Consider the following 18,216-nt stretch of genomic DNA (forward strand, 5'->3'; position numbering starts at 1 on the left):
TAAACAGTGTGTGGGCATGCTGGCAAACTGGGAAAGTGGACGTCCCCATTCATGGTAAATTGACCATAGCGGTAATTGTTCAATCACATAGACCAAAGGCTGCTTTGAAGACTCAATGTGGGTAGAGGCCATTTTGCAACACAGACCGCTGCTGGTGTTTTGTTACATAGGAGGAGATGAAGCCGCGGCGCGGTTGAGGATCCTCAGTGAGGGCGAGACATGCCCACACTGGTGGGTCAGTGGAGTCTGTCGATCAGAAGTAAAAGAGATACTCAGGCTGGAGGTGAACAACTGCAAGCATGTCACTGCAGCCTGGAGGTTGAAGTGACTCAAATCTGCCTGTTTAGGCACTTAAAGGACATTTTATTGTGAAAATAGTCATATACAGGATTTAAATAAATATTTCACTCAGTAGAAGACATACCTCCACTAAAGGCCAAACAATCCTACACATGATTGTCTTGTTCTTTTAGTAGAAAGGTCAAAGAAAATAAGGTTTTGTTTGAAAACAGTTAATGAAAGCGAATAAAGAAATCCTGAATCCGCCCTTTAATCTACATCAGCAGGAAAATGTAATGGCTTCCTCCCTGAACCCATCCCTCCTCATGTTTGGTGGAAACTGGGTTAAGTAATTTTGCCAAATCCTGCTCACAAATAGACCAACAAACAATCATACAGGTGAAAACATAATAAAATATATATAGTCACACATCCATTGCTATAACTTGTCCACATACACCTAATAGCATCCTACCCATCATGCACCATACCTGCTGATCTCTCAATGCCGTCTCAGTCTGCGATGTGTTAATTGCACCTGTATGGTGTCCTATAACTAGCCGAAAGCTCTGTTTATGGTTATCAATCAACTTACTGCACAAGTCCTAGCAGCCTGGGCTCTTGGTCAGGCGCCAGCATCCTATTGGCTGGGCAGCAGTGAGGCGGAACAGGGATGAGTGACAGCTAACAAGGAGGGGGGGGCGCTCCGCTGCTGAATGGTCTTGACGGACCACTGACAAGTTAACAACCCTGCGCCCTTTATTCATCGCACCAGGCCGGTGCCCTCGCATGCAGCTGCTCATTTCTCCGTACGGAGCATTTTTGCCTGCAAGGTAATAAAATATCTTCACAGAACTTATTTATTGAGGTTACTGTGGAAACCAAGTAACAAGTGCACTTCTGATGTACTGTACTTGTACTTTACTTTTTTTAAAAAGTGTTTCTTACTTTGCACTTCTTCTCCCCCACATTTCCAAGGGAAGTCCCCTTGAATTCAATCAAGCTGCATCACATTCCAAACACTTAGATTTAATCAAGATCCATGACAATTTTTTTTTTTTTTTTTGTCGTAATCTTGCTTCCACACAAACAAACATTCAAACCAACCAACAAATAAAAGGACAGGGTTGAAAACGTCAACTCCCTGGCGGCGGTAACTAAGTTGTCCCAACTTTCTGGTTTGTGACATAGTTGTTAGAAGCTTGATTTCCTTCTAAACTTCTTAAACGGGTTCAATTGTAGAAAAAATGTTGAAAAGTCAAAAATTGTTATTCTAAATTGCGTTGACCAATTTTATTTTCTCACTCCTACCTAATCTAATCCTAATCTTGCGAAATTTTGAAGGTGGTTTGACACACAGTTTGGAAACAGAAAGGCTGAGCACTTAATGCATCAGTTTAAACAATCTGATAGTTATTAAAAATATATATGTCACTGGAAAATGTCTATTATAAATAACAATTTAATCAAAGTTAGTTTTTGCTTTTATTTGAATGTACTTGAAGAGACAGGAAATGTGGGGCCAGAGAGGAGTCATGTCGGGAGTCTGAATGATACCAGAGTGTCCTCAGCACAGCTTTGTTCTTTTACTACTTTCTTTTCTTTCCTGTAATGCCTTTTGTTCTTACTTTTAGTTTTTCCTTATAGTTTCTAGCTACTTCAACTTGAGTAAAGATTCTGAATATCCTTGCAGCACTGACCATGAGGCTGTTGAAACGTGATGTGGAACATTGAGTCAAAGTGCAGACACGCGGTTGCCCTGCGTCTTCCGGCCCATGTGAAAGTGGACAGTGAACGGACAGGAATGTGACCAGCGGAGACTCGGTCTTGGTTTCTCCCTCTGCTGCACGAGGGGCCCCGATGTGCCGCTACCTGCCCGTGCACATCTGTCTGCTCTCCGTCTTCCTCTCAATGGCACCCTCGCCTTAGATCATCTCCTCTTCCTCCACGCTTGAGTTGCACTTGGCTTGCGTGGAAAAAATGTGGACCGTCTCTCGCCTCTCTTCTCCCGGGCACTTTGATGTCTCAAGTGTGATTGCTCTTGGATTGTGGCCGCTTTCCCTTGAAGCTTTTTGACATGAAAAGCACACTGGGCTCTCAGGTTTATCCCCTGACCAGTGATCCGGGACTAAAACAATCAGGCCGCTCACTGCGGGATACTATTACCAGGGAGAGTGAGGCACCGAGCATAGGGGTCCCCTCAGCCATGAAACACACTTTTCTTCCTGGTTACAAACACATTTTAGTTGTGTTGATTGAATTATACCAATCCGCACTCCCATTAATAGATTTGAGTTTGAATCTTTTGTGCAGGTTGACACTTCAACACACTTGCAGGCAGCTGGAGAATATATTCCCGGCGTGTTTGCACAGAGGTGGACGACTGAGATGATTCAACATTTGTAATGAATTAAAAAGAAATGAGGCCAGTAATTGCAGTTAAGATTGACCCAATCTGATAAGTATGATAATGTGACGTGCCATTAACAGCAGCCGCATAAGTGACAACCCTTAAGCTTCACTTACACTTTCATTAAATATTGATCTTATCTGTGCTCATTTATGTTCCAACCCCGCAAATTACACCAGATAGATCTATTCCCATGACAGTGGAGCTGACGATAATCATCCATCTCCGCGTGACATTTGGCAGAACTGGTGTTTTATGAGCTGAAGTGCCACTGTCGTGAAAGAGAAAGAATAATACTGTGCTGTGTTGATGATCTCCATTATGTCAGATTGTATCTTGTCACACGGAGAGGGCAGAGTGTGACAGTTAATCCACTTCAGCCGTGTCTGTCATGGAAACGAGAGGCTAAATAGCCAATTTGAATTTCATCTCACTGAAAAGTGTTTTCTGAAACTAATTCAAAGATGAGAAAAATGTATCTCAGAGTAAACACTGGTAATATGTGCATATTTATACAGCTGCAAGCAGCTGCTTTCAGAAGGAACGCCCTTAAACCCACTGCAGGCTGAAGATGCTCAGCAGCAAACAGTCAACACACACAGTCAGAGACCGACTGCTGAGGGTTGAGCAGCTGAAGAGCCACAGATTCCTGAGCCACGAAACGGAGCTGAACAGTTTGTCATGTCAGATTAAAAGATGATGAAACGTCTGTGTTGACAGTGTTGTAAAGAAAAAATAAGCCACATATAACATTGGGATGACTACACAATAATGGTGGACATTTTTGTTTATTTTCTCTATTGGCTGCCCGGCAGTCATTAAGTTAATGTTAATATTTTAAATAGAAATTGTAAAGCTCTACGTTAATTTTACTGTGTTGTATTTGAAGGTATGATTCAACTGTTTTCCATGGTCCAGTATTTAAAAAAAAAATAACCCAAAGAAATCGCAAGAATTCGCAATATTTACAGAATCACAATACCCACAGAAACGCAATACATATCGTACCTCCACCTAAGTATCGTGATTGTATCGTATCGGGAGGTCCCTGCAGATTCCCGTCCCTAGTGCCGTGGCCTGGCAAGGTTACAGATGATGAACGACCTCACTTTTCCAACGACTGTTCTTCCTCCCGGACCCACACGGCTGCTCCTCCTCTCGGTTTCAAACCTCCGCTTTCCCACATTTGGCAAAAAGAGGTATTCATAGCTCTGCCCCTCATCTACCTTAATCTGTCTGTGCTCATCTCTGCACCCTTGTTCTATTTTTGTATTTTCTCTATTTTGTACACACATATTGCAAATGTTTAATTTTCGAATTTTTAAAGGGAAGCACTGAATGGTGGGAGGCCCTATTGAAATTGTAAGGATTATTCTGAGCGTAGTGAATTGTTTTTTTGAGGGCTTCAACATGCTCAAAAAGTTTCTAAAGTTTGCATTGAACTAGAAATTGGTGAAAATGTACGTATTCTGGAGTTTTTGGAAATGGGTGCGTCAAAATTGCTCAACAGCGCCACCTTCGGAAAGGCCCCTCATTTAGCATTCAGTAATCCTCACGAAAATGAGGACAGTTGTGTATCATGACCAGATGCACAAAAAAAGTCTCTCAGTGCATTATGAAAAACGCAACAGAAAGCCCGCCATTTTGGATTTAGTGGCCATTTTGGCCATATTCCACATTTTTACTTTGATGTACTTGTCGTAGAGCTTTCATCAGATCAACTTAAAATTTAGTTGAGTGTCATCACAACAAGATGGAGATCTAAACTTCAAAGATCGATTCTTCGTCACACCGTGTGACCGTGGCGTGGCTTCAAAGTTCGATTAGACGCCATCAAAACACAAGCTTCAAAGACCTGAAGACATCTATACAGAAATCGTGACTTCAAATCACAGCGCCCCCTGGTGACAGCAGGAAATGTCTTGCTTATGATAAGTCTTACACTTGGATGTATTTGTCCTCATCCACTTTGCGAAACCATGTCAAACTGTGTCAAATGGGTCTCAAGACATTGATAATGTAGCCATAAGATTACTGTGACTTTTCATCATGCGGATTATTAATGGCGTGGCAGCAAAATTCATCAGCTCGCCATGACACAGGAAATCGCTGTAACTTCCGTGTTTATGGGTCCATCTCCCTCAAACTACATGTTTGTATCAACAGCCCCCCCTTGAAGGTATTCAGATGGTTTTAAGGGCATTACGATTGGTCTACATCTACAAAAATCGATAGGGACATGTGTCTTTTCATGACAAAGAAATAAGTCTCTTGGACAGAAATGCTAGAAAATACATGAAGCCCGCCATTTTGGCCATATTCCACACTTTTACTTTGATGTACTTGTTGTAGGGCTTTCATCAGATCAACTTTTACTTTTTGGAATGTCACCTAAATAAGATGGAGATATAAATTGACTGGCTAGATTTGATTTCATCACATGGTGTGACCGTGGCCTGGCATCAAAGTTTGATTACACGCCATCAAAACACAAGCTTCTGTATCTCAGACATATTTGGTCCAATCAAGTCCAAACTAGACATGTAAGACAAGTCTCGTGACTTGATGACATCTACAAAGACATCACGGCTTAAAAACACAGTGCCATCTGATGGCTACAGGAAGTGAAGCGTTTATCCTTGCCGCTGAGCGCAAAACGCATGCAACGCGGAGACGTGTGCTTGGTGATCGATCGCTCTCTCTTCATCGACCGCAGCAGGCATGAAATTGCCTGTGCTCGGCCCGGTTAGAGCTACAAACGTGTTAGTGCCTCCTCCACTGTCAAACATTTCAAGGGATCTCGTTAGTCCCGGGTCAGATTCATCATTATGATAAACGTTTGCATGTCTATCTATAGTTTTGAGGCCCAATTTTGGTCCGATACCATAATTATGAGGACATTATGGCTGTTCCTCATAATTTCAAAGGACTGTTTGAAGGTTAATAATTGGTTTTAAGGTTAGGGTTAGATTTAGGTTTAGGTTAAGACCCGAACTGACTCATTTATCTGCTTTGTCCTGTCCGCAAAAACTAAAACCTGAGAGCCCGTCCTATGTGGACTTGTGGTGCAGATGCCAATGTTGATAGTGGGGAGTAAAAAATCCAATACCAATATATTGGCAAATATATATCTCCTAAATGTAAAGGACTGTTTACATTTAGGGGACTGCTTGAATCCACGATTATTAATCTAGATTTTTTGCATTTTGTGATGAAATATGACTATTGAAAGGAAACATGTAAAAATAAAGAAATCAAGGAATAAATGGAATGTTCTGGAAGAAGAGTACTGTTTGGGGTGGCGTTTAGCCACCTGGTAGAGCTGCTGCCCCAAAGAGGAAAGCCTTCTCTCTGTACCCCTTTCACAACTAAGCCTCTGTCCTATAAAAATACATAAATAAATGTTATACAAAGCCCCAAAAATACATGTAAAAGAAAATGACTGTTTAAGATCAAACATGTTTAATGTTAAAGATTAAAGACACGTTCAATTTTCTATATATCAAAGGCTCATGCTCCTTGGTCTTAAAGGTTCCATTGATAGGTCCTTTATAGCTAAATAAGAGTAAGGAGGAATGAGATATACCTATCAGAAAGTGACACCCACTGTGATCAAGAGCAAACGTCTGACGCAGAGATCTGTCCAGAAGAATTCAAACTTTCTATTTCAAACTAATAGATTAAACCAGTGATGGAAGGTTTTTTTCACCACAACGTGGGGACTATTCAAGACCCAGCCACGATTCTGCAGAACTCCTTTTGTCTGTCTCAACAAATAAGCGACCACATAGACCTGCTGGCCAAGGCGAATGCCAACCTTAGTACAGAGTACCACTTGAGGATCCAACTGAGCAAAGAGTTGGAGGAGAACAAACGAGAGCTGTTTCGACAGAAAAAGCTGAAGGTAATGTTCATTAACAGAGGAAAGAAAACAAAGCAAGAGCTGAAGCAGTTACAAAGGTACAGCAATGCAGAAGCACTCAGCGCCACAAAGATCGCCTCTCAGGTAAACAACACCATCAAGAGGAAGAATAAAAAAGATCTTCAGAAAGATTACGAGGAGCTGAAGGTGGCATACATCATAAACCAGGAGAAGTTCAACACTGAGCTCCAGGAGGAGAAGACTAAAAAGAACCATCTCCAAGAAGAGGTGGAGGTTCTCAAAGCTTCTTATCAAATTGTCTGCAAAAGTCGTTCAACAAACCAGGAGAAGTCCAACACCGAGCTCCATGAGGAGAAGAGGACGAAGAACTCTCTCCAAGAAAAGCTGGAGAATATCAAAGCTTCTTATCATGAGGTCTGCCAAAGTCACACAACCGACCAGGAGAAGTTAAACACCGAGCTCCAGCAGGAGATGAAGAAGACGAACGTTCTCCAAGAAGAGCTGGATAAGCTCAAAGCTTCCTACCACGTGGTCTGCCAAAGTCAAACAACCACCCAGGAGGAGTTCAACAGTGATCTCCAGGAGGAGAAGATGAAAAGGAACATTCTCCAAGAAGAGCTGGAGAAGGTCAAAGCTTATTATCACCAGGTCTGCCATAGTCTTGCAATCAACCAGGAGAAGTTCAACGGCGAGCTCTGGGAGGAGAAGAAGAAGAGGAACCATCTCCAAGAAGAGGTGGAGGTTCTCAGAGTTTTTTATCACGTTGTCTGCCAAGGTCGCGCAACAAAAGAGGAGAAGTTCATCGCCAAGCTCCATGAGGAGAAGAACGGTCTCCAAGAAGAGCTGGAGGAGCTCAAGGCTTCTTATCACGAGGTCTGTCAAAGTCTTGCAATCAACCAAGAGAATTTCAACAGCGATCTCCAGGAGGAGAAGAGGAAGAAGTACATTCTCCAAGAAGAGGTGGAGGCTTTCAAAGAGTCTTATCACATTGTCTGCGAAAGTCGCGCAAAAAACCAGGAAAAGTTCAACACCGAGCTCCATGAGGAGAAGAGGAAGAAGAACGTTCTCCACGAAGAGCTGGAGAAGCTCAAAACTTCTCATCACGAGGTCTGTCAAAATCCTACAACCAACCAGGAGAAGTTCAACGTTCTCCAAGAAGAGCTGAAAAAGCTCAAAGCTTCCTACCACGTAGTCTGCCAAAGAAAAACAACCACCCAGGAGGAGTTCAACTGCGATCCTCAGGAGGAGAAGATGAAAATTTAGATTCATATATAGACTCATTACTGTTCAGTTATTGCAGCAGCTCAGTGGTGGCCTGTGCTCTGTTCTGCAACATGAAAGCTAAAATCAGGACCCTTACAAAAATTCTCATATAAGAAATGCAGAGAGCAGGTGGGAAGACAATAGGAAAATGTGTGTAAAACAAAAAAGTACAATATTAAAAGCCATACATTTATTTATTTTGGCAAAGAATACCTTCCCAATGCTGTTGTTGCTCAGGAAAAAGCTGTAAGACAAGATGACAAGGTTCATGAGCGCACAAGTAAAACCAACACGTATCATTCTCAACTTTCACAGGAATATCGCTGTCTTACTTGTTTCCAACATCTTCCCCAGACACTGTGTGTTCATCGACTATGGTGAATGCGCCGATACCTGAAAAACACATAAATGAATCCAGCAGAGAGATGCTTTCAGTAGCTCCTTTCCTGTGATTTACCTTTCATTTTGTTAACAAACTGTAAATGGTGAAATAGTGAATAGAATACCAAGATTCAGAAAAATAAAGAAACACGTTGAGGGTTTTTTGTCGGTCAGTCTAAAAATCTGTTTCCAATGATATAAAACCATGACAAAGAAAAAGGAACGGTTACTGGCTAAATTAACATCTTCATATTATCATTAACATAAATAATTACTGAACTAAAACTAGGGCTGAAAATATTGATTAACTTCATTATAGATCAATCCACTGATTATTGATTAATCAATACAATTTAACATGCACACACACACACAAACATAGATCGTCCCAAAGTGATCATCATAGAGGAGAGAAAGATAACAAACTTATTAGCAGTTCCCCTTTGAATTTGTATTTATTTGGTTTTACCACAAAAAATCAACTGACTTCAAGTTTCCACATCACAGTATGACTTTGATCGTGTGATAGCACAAACAGTTTTGAAGCCAATCATGTTCCAGTGAGAAACTTACTCTTTGCTGTATCAAACAGTTACACTATTCACTCTCTATTGGCCTCAGCTTTAACAAATGCTGGAAACATCTGGCTCTTTAAATTTTGAACAATTTTCATATAGTTTGTTTTGGGGGGGGGGGGGGGGGGGGGTCCTGGTAGCCCTCGACCAGGGTGAGAGAAAACTAAGGGCCGAGGATGTCACTCCTTGTTAAACTCAATGACTCAAATTGAGATTTGTGACTAAGTGCTATACAAATAGAATTTGATTGATTTAGTTGGTTGAGCTGCAAAATACTCCGCTCTGTGTCATCGGCAGTTAGTCTCGAACTGTGTCTGCTGTTTGCTGCTGAAAATATTGTACATTAGGTTTAAAGGTTTAATTTTCTGCTGAAAACAGCTGCCTGCAACAATATATTGTTGAATTTACACCTACAACTTTAGGCTTTTAAAGTTTATACCGTGTTATATACATTTGATATATTTTCTCAAGTTTGACTTTGCTGCAGAAAACACTTATCAGTGGCTTTTCATATGCTTCTATGAAAAAAAAGTTCCTTCTTCGGCAGATCAAAGTGAAAACAGCCTTTTTACAGTCTGCACATGCTTCATCCTGCAGAGTGAAGTCCAATCAGCAAAGTAAAAGTAACAGTAAGTGAAACACATTATTCAGCAGGGAGCGACTTTTAAGTGTTTCCAAATGTGAGGATCTCTGTTATCTGAGATGGAGTGACACACCTTGGAAGGGGAGTTCCGTTGTCCCTTCTCCTCCAGTTTGCAATGAATGAATGAAAGCAGGCTGAAACAAGTCGAGGTTTGCTAAACCGACAGATAAAAACACAATATGGCTCTGCAGTTGAAGGTCTGCTAACGATACGATGATTGCCATTTTAGCAGCGGATCTCCAGTGTTGCCTTATCATCCCGGGGAGCTGCATACCTGAGCGAGCAACAAGGCCGGGCATTAGCTGTCACCATTGTTGTCTTAATGCCTCCTTCAATTATCCTTAGAGCAACTACTGTCAGAACCTCCCCCACCGTTTTTTCACCAATTCTGTGGCTGATTATCTGGATCAATGGGACTTAACGGAGCCACGCACAGACAAACAGAAGTTTTGCAGGGGTCTGTTTTCAGACAGGGACGAAATCCCTGTAGCTGCCTGTGAGCCAGGGACAAACGCAGATGGCTATTCAGTCATCAGTCCCACCACACACACCGTGTTTGTTTAGCCACAGCTCAAAGCAGACACTTTTAATCTATTTTTCTTTTCCTGGCAGAACTCGCTAAAAAACAAGAAGTGGTTCATTTCAGTCTCTGTTCGTCTTTTTTGTCACTCACAAACAGACGGAAGTGCTGGAAACTGTGATACTTTGTCACGGTATTAATTCAATATAACTTTTAAGCATTTTGAGCTTATAATATGGAAGAAATATGGATCTCTTATGAAGATAAAATATATTTGTTTGTAGGACCGGGCAATCCTCCACATAACCTTCACTCAGAGGCAAAATTATTTAATTTGGGGATTCACTTTTAATAATAGGTTCTTCATTGCCCATGTCAACAAAACAAACCCCAACACTATCAAACAAAACAAAAGGACAAAAATACAAATTAAATAGAATATGTATGATATATTGATAATACATCATGTCCCTCTATTGAGTGACCCCACACTCAATCCATCAACTGCAGAACTTCAATCACAGCATCATCCTTGACATTCTTTCCTAAACAACATTGTAACATTATTGTCCACCTTCTAAAGACAAAAGAATCGAGAGAAAGAAAAGAAAAATGAAACCGATAAGCTCCAATCAAATTCAAATATTCATATCCATTTTTAAACATATATCCAATCCAGTCAAAATTTATTGTTAAAGCACATTTAAAAAAAAAAACTGAGTTTACCAAAACTCAGATAAAAGATAAAACATAGAATAAAACATAAACATGACATAAAACACTGTTTATAAACAGCAATAAACCACAAGATAAAACCAGGGACAGTCAAATCTTATACAGGATCCCAGAAAGCAGAGGAGAACAAATGGGTTTTTTAAACATAGGAACAAAACTAGTTCCAGAGTTTGGAGGCCACAACAGCTAAGGCTCTGTCTACCCTAAAATATAATGTGATATGTATCATAATAATTATCATTACCAACTGATATGAAAACTTTTTATCTTATTACATCATATCACCCAGCTCTATTTGAGCCAAATTTTATTAAAGGTTCAGTGTGTAGAATTTAGTGACATCTAGTGGTGATGTTGCACATTGCAGCTGAACACCCCTCACCTCACCCTCCTCTTCCAAACATGAAAGAGAAGTTGTGGCAGCCTTGAGTTGTCATAAAAACTCAAAAGATATTGAGTTTGTCCAGTAGAGGCTACTGTAAAAAACATGGCGGCCTCAGTAGAAAGGACCCAGTCCTCCTGTTAATATAAAGATATAAAGAAAACAACAATTTGTACAATTTAGATAAAACACACTAGTGAAAATATCACGAGGGTTATTTTATATTATTTACAAATTAGATTCCTTTCACCTGAATCTTGCACACTGAACCTTTAAAGATCAAACAGTGGTAGTTTTGGTGAACCCCCCGTGGAATCAACTAAACCTCAACCTCTAGTCACATTACTTTCTGCCAAACCCGTATCCTGACCTCCTCTCTGCCTCCTCCGGGGCTTTAATGTGCTGTTTGAACAGGTGCAGATGAAAGGGCCACAGGTGAGGCGAGTCGGCGGCCCTCGCTGCTCGCACAGGTCCGACCGGCCCGTGACTCACCTGGGCTCGGACCAGCTGCCTCCTGCCGAGGTCTCACGGCGGATCAAAGCCGCCGGTGACGACACTGACAGCTCAGTGTTTTTCCCGCCGTCTCGGTGACGAGCAGTTAGCGGGACGTGCTGTTAGCTGATAGGGATTAATTGACTCACCTGTGTTTAATTCACGCAGACAGCGGCTGGCGATCATCTCATCAGAGATCCATCAACGCTAAGCTACAGCTGCTCTGCTCCGAGGGAAGAAAAAAGAAGTGTTAATAATCTTCCTGTCTTCACTGGTAATGTGTTGACGTGTGTGCTTTGATCAGGGAGGGAAGAATCCGGAGAGTGTCTGCGAAACACTCACTGTTGCATGTTTTACAACAGTGGCACTGAGAAAACATAACTTCCAATTATTGCTCAATATGTTGTACATGTCTGAATGGTGTAAAACATCTGAAGAAAAAAAAACACACAATGGGCTCCACTGATCACATTGCTACCACAAAATACTACACACTCGAAATCAAGTGTAACTAGAACGGCTCTGAGAGCGGATTCCTCTATCAAGGCTCAACAGTCCCATTATGAAATCACATTTAAATTCACTAGATTCAGATTTGTATGTGAATCGGCACCAAATTGTACACATGCATAGATATAAATCTGATTAATATGTCTTAAATATGTTATTTTTCATCCAGTTCCATGAATCATTCCCTGGTAAAGTAATGAAAATGTTGCTGGATTTTGCCTTTTTCCGGATCTGCGCCTCATGGGTTCTTTAACCAACAAAACGGCAGGGGTGACGTAGCCTCATTCACTGATGTAACACAACAAAACAGAAAGTTGCATCAAATGCTTCACCATCATATCATTCCCTTAATAATCCCTCATTTAGATTCAGACTTCTTTTCTTCATCCATGCCCCATTCATCCACCACGTTTCATAAAAATCCCCTGATGTTCTTTTTGCATAATTCTGCAGAAAAACCAACCCACAGACTAAAACAGCACTTTGTCATCAAGATGCATAAATGCTTCCCTGGGAAATTGGTAACATTTTTGCATTACATGCAAAATGAACATGTCCTTTCTATAGTCAAGCAAAGCAAGAAATCTGGGTTTTTATTTTTAAAGTTGCCATTGTTCTAAAACACCTCGTTTACCAGGATTATAAATTACATAAATGCATTCCTACTGTCATGATGTGTGTTTACACTGCTCCTATTCGCTAAGTTGATGGACATGCTATTTTCCCACTGCCTGTCTTAATAAAAGATTAAAAAGTGAAATCAACAGGAGCTGGTAACTTGACATCACTTTGAGGGTTTAAGAACACTCGGCAAATGAGCTTCTCGGGTTTGTTTGTTCTGGAACTCGCTCTTCAGGGTTCACTGATCTTTCTTTTGGTCCCACAGGACTCAACAACCTGTGTTTTCATTAAGTCTGCTCTGCAGTTATTTGTTCTTATTACACTTGACAACTGTTAAACCAGTCAGATATGAGTTTTGTCAAATCTTCACGGCGTACTTGTGCAAACTGAGCTTCTGTCCATTTCCCTGCTTGAAAAGTCCATAACACATTTATGAGAAAATACCGTAACACTGAAATAGAAATATTTGACTTTCACAATCACATCCTACGACTGGGAAAGTAAAGACGAACGCCTGCAGCGAGCACTGATGGGGTAATGCTGATAATCCACTGAGGGATGAATCACAGGTTGGAGTCTCACCTCCGTCCTATAAACCAACCCCTGCTGTCTGTCTGGAGGTCATGTGACCAGGAAAGGAGGAGGGGAGAGGCTCTGAGGAGAGGAGCAGAAGAGCTCAGGTGAGACCACCTCCCCTGCTCAAGTCAGACCTTCACTCTCCAGGCGACACCTTACACCTGCACAAAACAGCAGCTCTTACAACTGGACTGATACAGGGATCCAGTGGCTGTATGATAACTCTTTTATTTTGTAATTACTCTGGACGTTGGGATGCATTTCATCATTCATCCAGCCTCCCTGTAGGACTGAGCCTGGACTGCCCCTCAGCATTGGACTCTTAATAGCTTGGACATGTTTGGCCCGGGGCAACTGGTCTCTGCCCTCCTGCCTGCTGTTTTCCATTCACCTGCTGCAGCTCACCTTTTCCCAGCGTTCCCAACCAGACTGTGCTCCCAGCCTCAGATCCTGTTCCCGGGGCCCTTCATCAGCTACGAATCCCTGAGGAGTTATCTACAGCCAGAGCCATGCAAGGAGGCGCTGCTCCTCGCCACGCAGGCGGTCGGGATGGGGCCACTCATGGTGGGCGTAGGTGAGTTCCAACCTCCTGTGGCCGAATGGAGACTGACTGTACGATAACGGACGTGTGCAGATACAGCGCATCAGGCAGTACTGGCACAGTCTCTTAGTCAGTCAGTGAGTCACCATCTGATTGCAGTGTAAATGTTTACAAAAGATTGGCTAACAGCTCGTAACTAACAATCAATTATCACGCAGTGTTGAAGTGGGCCTAATGATTGCCGCGCTAATTACCCAATTTAGAGCCATTAGTTCTTTGTCACCCGTTGGCGATTGTGTAATTGGTGCTCGCGCTTTCCAGATGAACAGAGGCCAGCGAAGCAGCGTCGCGCACGGGCCAACTACAGCAGCTGGCAGCTGGAGGAGCTGGAGAAGGCCTTCGAGACCACCCACTACCCAGACATCTTCATGAGGGAGGCCCTGGCCCTCAGACTGGACCTCATCGAGGCCAGAGTGCAGGTGACCGGCACACCGAGCGCTCTCTGAACATGTTCGATCCGTACATTAACTGTGAAGAGGTTTGATGTTTGCTTGTAAAGCATCAAATCACAGCATCTATTATCTCAAGGTGCTTTACACAGGAAGGTTGAGACCTTATGATTTCTTGTTTACTCGTCCATCACTACCAACTTGGGCTGCAACATTTAACCCCACAGAGCTCTCACTGAAGTTCTATAAAACCTCCAACGTTTTTAACAGTATCGCTATGAGTTCTTAGAAAATGCATCATATTTTAAAATTTCTATGAACATAAATGTAATATAGCTTTAATACGGTGACATTTTCTTAAGTCTATCTTGAAATACTCGTCACATGCCCATATGAACACTTACACAGTCACTGGTGGTACTGTACTTGATCCTCTGGTCCATATTTCCTTTACTTGGGTGGAAGAGATGCGGATCAAAGAGAACACGATGCGCTCTGTCCAAAAATACACTGAAAAGTTCAGCTTCAGAAGTTACAGTTGCTCAAATTTGGTCAAATAAGTCTAATGCTGTAAGTTTTTCAGCATGTTTACATTGGAATCACATTAGAGAGGAATCTGAAACGAATGATTCAAGCCACCAGTAACTCTTTCAATTTACCTTTTTTGGGGGGATTTTAATCTTGATTTTTATAGTTTTACCAGATTTCGAATGTCAATCCAGATGTCAATCAATATTTATATTCATTTTGATAATTATACTTAAATTTTGTGTTCAGGTTTGGTTTCAGAACCGCCGTGCCAAGATGAGGCGGCAGCTGAAGCTCCAGAGCCAGCTTGTGGTAGCAGGGGCTTTTGTTAAAAGAGACAATGATGAAACCTCTGAGAAAGCAAGCAGGAGTTCAGAGCAGCAGTCTGAGACTTCTGACAGCGAGCACTGGGAGAAGCGACAGGAAGGAGAAAACTATCCATGGACAAAGGCTGCGGGTGCCGCGCTGAGCGTGCGTAAGCAGCCTGTGACCCAGAGGTCCAGGAAGTGGGAGAGGCCGGAGGGGCCGAGCTCAGAGGAGCTCCGCTCCTGCAGCATCGCCAAACTGAGGGCCAAAGCCAGAGAGCACGAGGCCGAGATCCACAGCACTGTAAACATGTCAGGGGCTGACACACAGTCACAAACACAGGAAGCTGATGCCATGCACAGTGATTGATTATTTTCCTCCTTCCTGTTTGTACAGAAAGTCATAACAAAAAGAACATTATATATGTATATTTAGCAATAGTTAATACAAACTTCTTACAATGTGAAATGTGCATAGTTTTTTATTAGATCCGAACCTGTTGTTGTTACATTATTGTTAATTTCAGCATCTTTTAGACTTCTAAAGTTCTTTTGAAGTTAACTTATTAAGTTAACTCTATTTTTGATCAAAAATGTATAATCCATCCTACATAAGTGAATTAATCAGATAACATGACACGCATGTGCTGTTTGTCTGTTTTTATAATTTAAATCTGACTTTCATCATCCCATGTTAAACCTGTTTAAACTGAAACACTGTATTCTGGATCCTTTACAGAACAGAACAGAGACAAATGACAACTGTGGCCTTGTTATCATTTCAGTCTCACCACAACCCATCAGAGCACGGTGGGAGTGAGATGCAGTGGAGTGATTTTTTAAATGATTCCATTAATGACGAGCTTAACGCTGACCTCTCAGGTTACTCCACAGACACAGGCAGGATGTCTGCGAGCAGCCACACGTCCTCATAGGAAACGATGGAAATAGCTGAAAAATGAAATCATGGGCCGTGAATCTACAGTATATAAATTACATGATGGATGGATTTCTTTTGTGAAAATATGTACATAACTCTGACATTTATTACATGTTAATCTAAAGACAAGAAAATGTAATTTTAAGCAGTCATACATACAAAATTGTAGAAATATAACAAAATAACTGTGGTAGATCAATGTTGAGGCCTCAGAAAAACACTTTGTGTGTTAAATTGAGACTATAAACTAAAATAAAGTCTGCAGGATGTGTTCTGACTTCATTCTAGTTCAGCTTATATATACCTGTCATATACGTTTTTCTGCACACATCCACACTATTACATATTTATTTATGTATATGTATTGTGTATGTATATGTATATATATATATATGCCTCATGTATTGTGTATGCATGTGACAACAGTTTTGCATTGATGAAACTGTCTTTTAACAGTGCAGCGTGACACTGCCCCCCTCTGGTCACAAACATGTTCTCAGTCAAGAAAGTGCAGAGAAGGCTTCATTCTTCAAATACACCCAATGCATGTGTTGTTATTTTTTATAACTGTATTTTTGTCACTCATCGTTTGTGTTGGAGACATTTAAAGCTCTGGTTTCTCTGCATATATCTCCTGAGGCCTCTTGTGGTGACAATTAATAAACAATTCCTGCTGACAGTGTTTGTAACCCGTTCTGTGGTGAATGAGGTCACTGCAGGTCGCTCACATTTAAAACACTAAAGTTCAGATCTGGTCTCACATTAATTACAGTCCTGACGTCAGGGGTCGGCGATGAGGTCTGTGGGTCAGTTCTGAAACGGCATTTCAAAACGGGTCAGAGAAGCACAAGATTTGAGTTAAATGGCCGTGTGCGTATAGTGGTATAATTCTTCACACTCTGCTATAGCATGAAAGTTGCTTAGAGATCACGTCACAAGTTTTCCCCTAAAATTTAGTGGGACACTGCATTGTGGGCCAATTAGGTCAGAATCCTTCTGTGACTATAGCTGGCCTCAATTAGTGCCTTATTAGGCCCCACACAAATGTGACTGAGTTAGAAAAAAAGCATGCCATAGATTCTGTTATTGGTTCTCATCCTGCATAATGACCCCAACATGCAGCCAGAGATATAAGCCTGGTGTTTAATTACCGCAGAAATCCATCAGCACCCCCCTCACTGACCCCCTCCCCGAAACAATGAATTTCATGAAGCTTTGAATGAAAATATTATTGCAAATGTCCACATGTGACATCTAAAGGGACCATTTAAAAACGGAAAAGCAGAGAAGCCCCCCCCCCCCAATATGGCGGTTCATGAATAAGGTAACTTATTTTTCAAATATATGTTATCTATGCACATATACATATGCATAACATAAAATACACAAAACATGAATACAATTTTAAGAAGCATATACTATAACTTAAATTTAATTTCCATGTGACTAATGCAGACAGGAGGAATTCATAATCTAAAACATAAACTGAAAAGAGAATCGTCCTTTATTTCACCTAAAGATGATGGGGATTTTAGATTTTAGATAGATAGATAGATAGATAGATAGATAGATAGATAGATAGATCGATAGATAGATAGATAGATAGATAGATAGATAGATAGATAGATAGATAGATAGATAGATAGATAGATGGATAGATAGATAGATAGATAGATAGATAGATAGATAGATAGATAGATAGATAGATAGATGGATAGATAGATAGATAGATAGATAGATAGACAGATAGACAGATAGATAGATAGCAATAAAAAATAGAAAATCTGCAGTTACACAGTTAGTAGACAATTGTGCGATTATCTTGTACAGAGAGGGCAGAAATATTATTAAATATGATCACAAGTGGATTTGACTTCAGTCTCAAACTTCATTCTGTCGCTGACTATTTTATACAATAATGTTATTTTTGCAGAAATAATGTTAGCTTTTTCCCTGCATTGGAACGTGCATTAACATTCAGGTCACTTTAGGCCATTGTTATTAGAATGAGTTTTTAATTTTGCAGGATTAACTTGAAACTGATTCTTTACTAAATGTAAACTTGTCAAATGATTTGCATATCTCTGTCTCGGTCTAATTCGATGCTTGTGAATGACGAATCATCAGTCGGTGTTAATTAGTGTAATGAGAAACGTGCACCGTCACACGCACGCAGCCCGTCC

Source organism: Pleuronectes platessa, chromosome 16 (genome assembly GCF_947347685.1).
Source record: "Pleuronectes platessa chromosome 16, fPlePla1.1, whole genome shotgun sequence".
Classification (NCBI taxonomy): Eukaryota; Metazoa; Chordata; class Actinopteri; order Pleuronectiformes; family Pleuronectidae; genus Pleuronectes; species Pleuronectes platessa.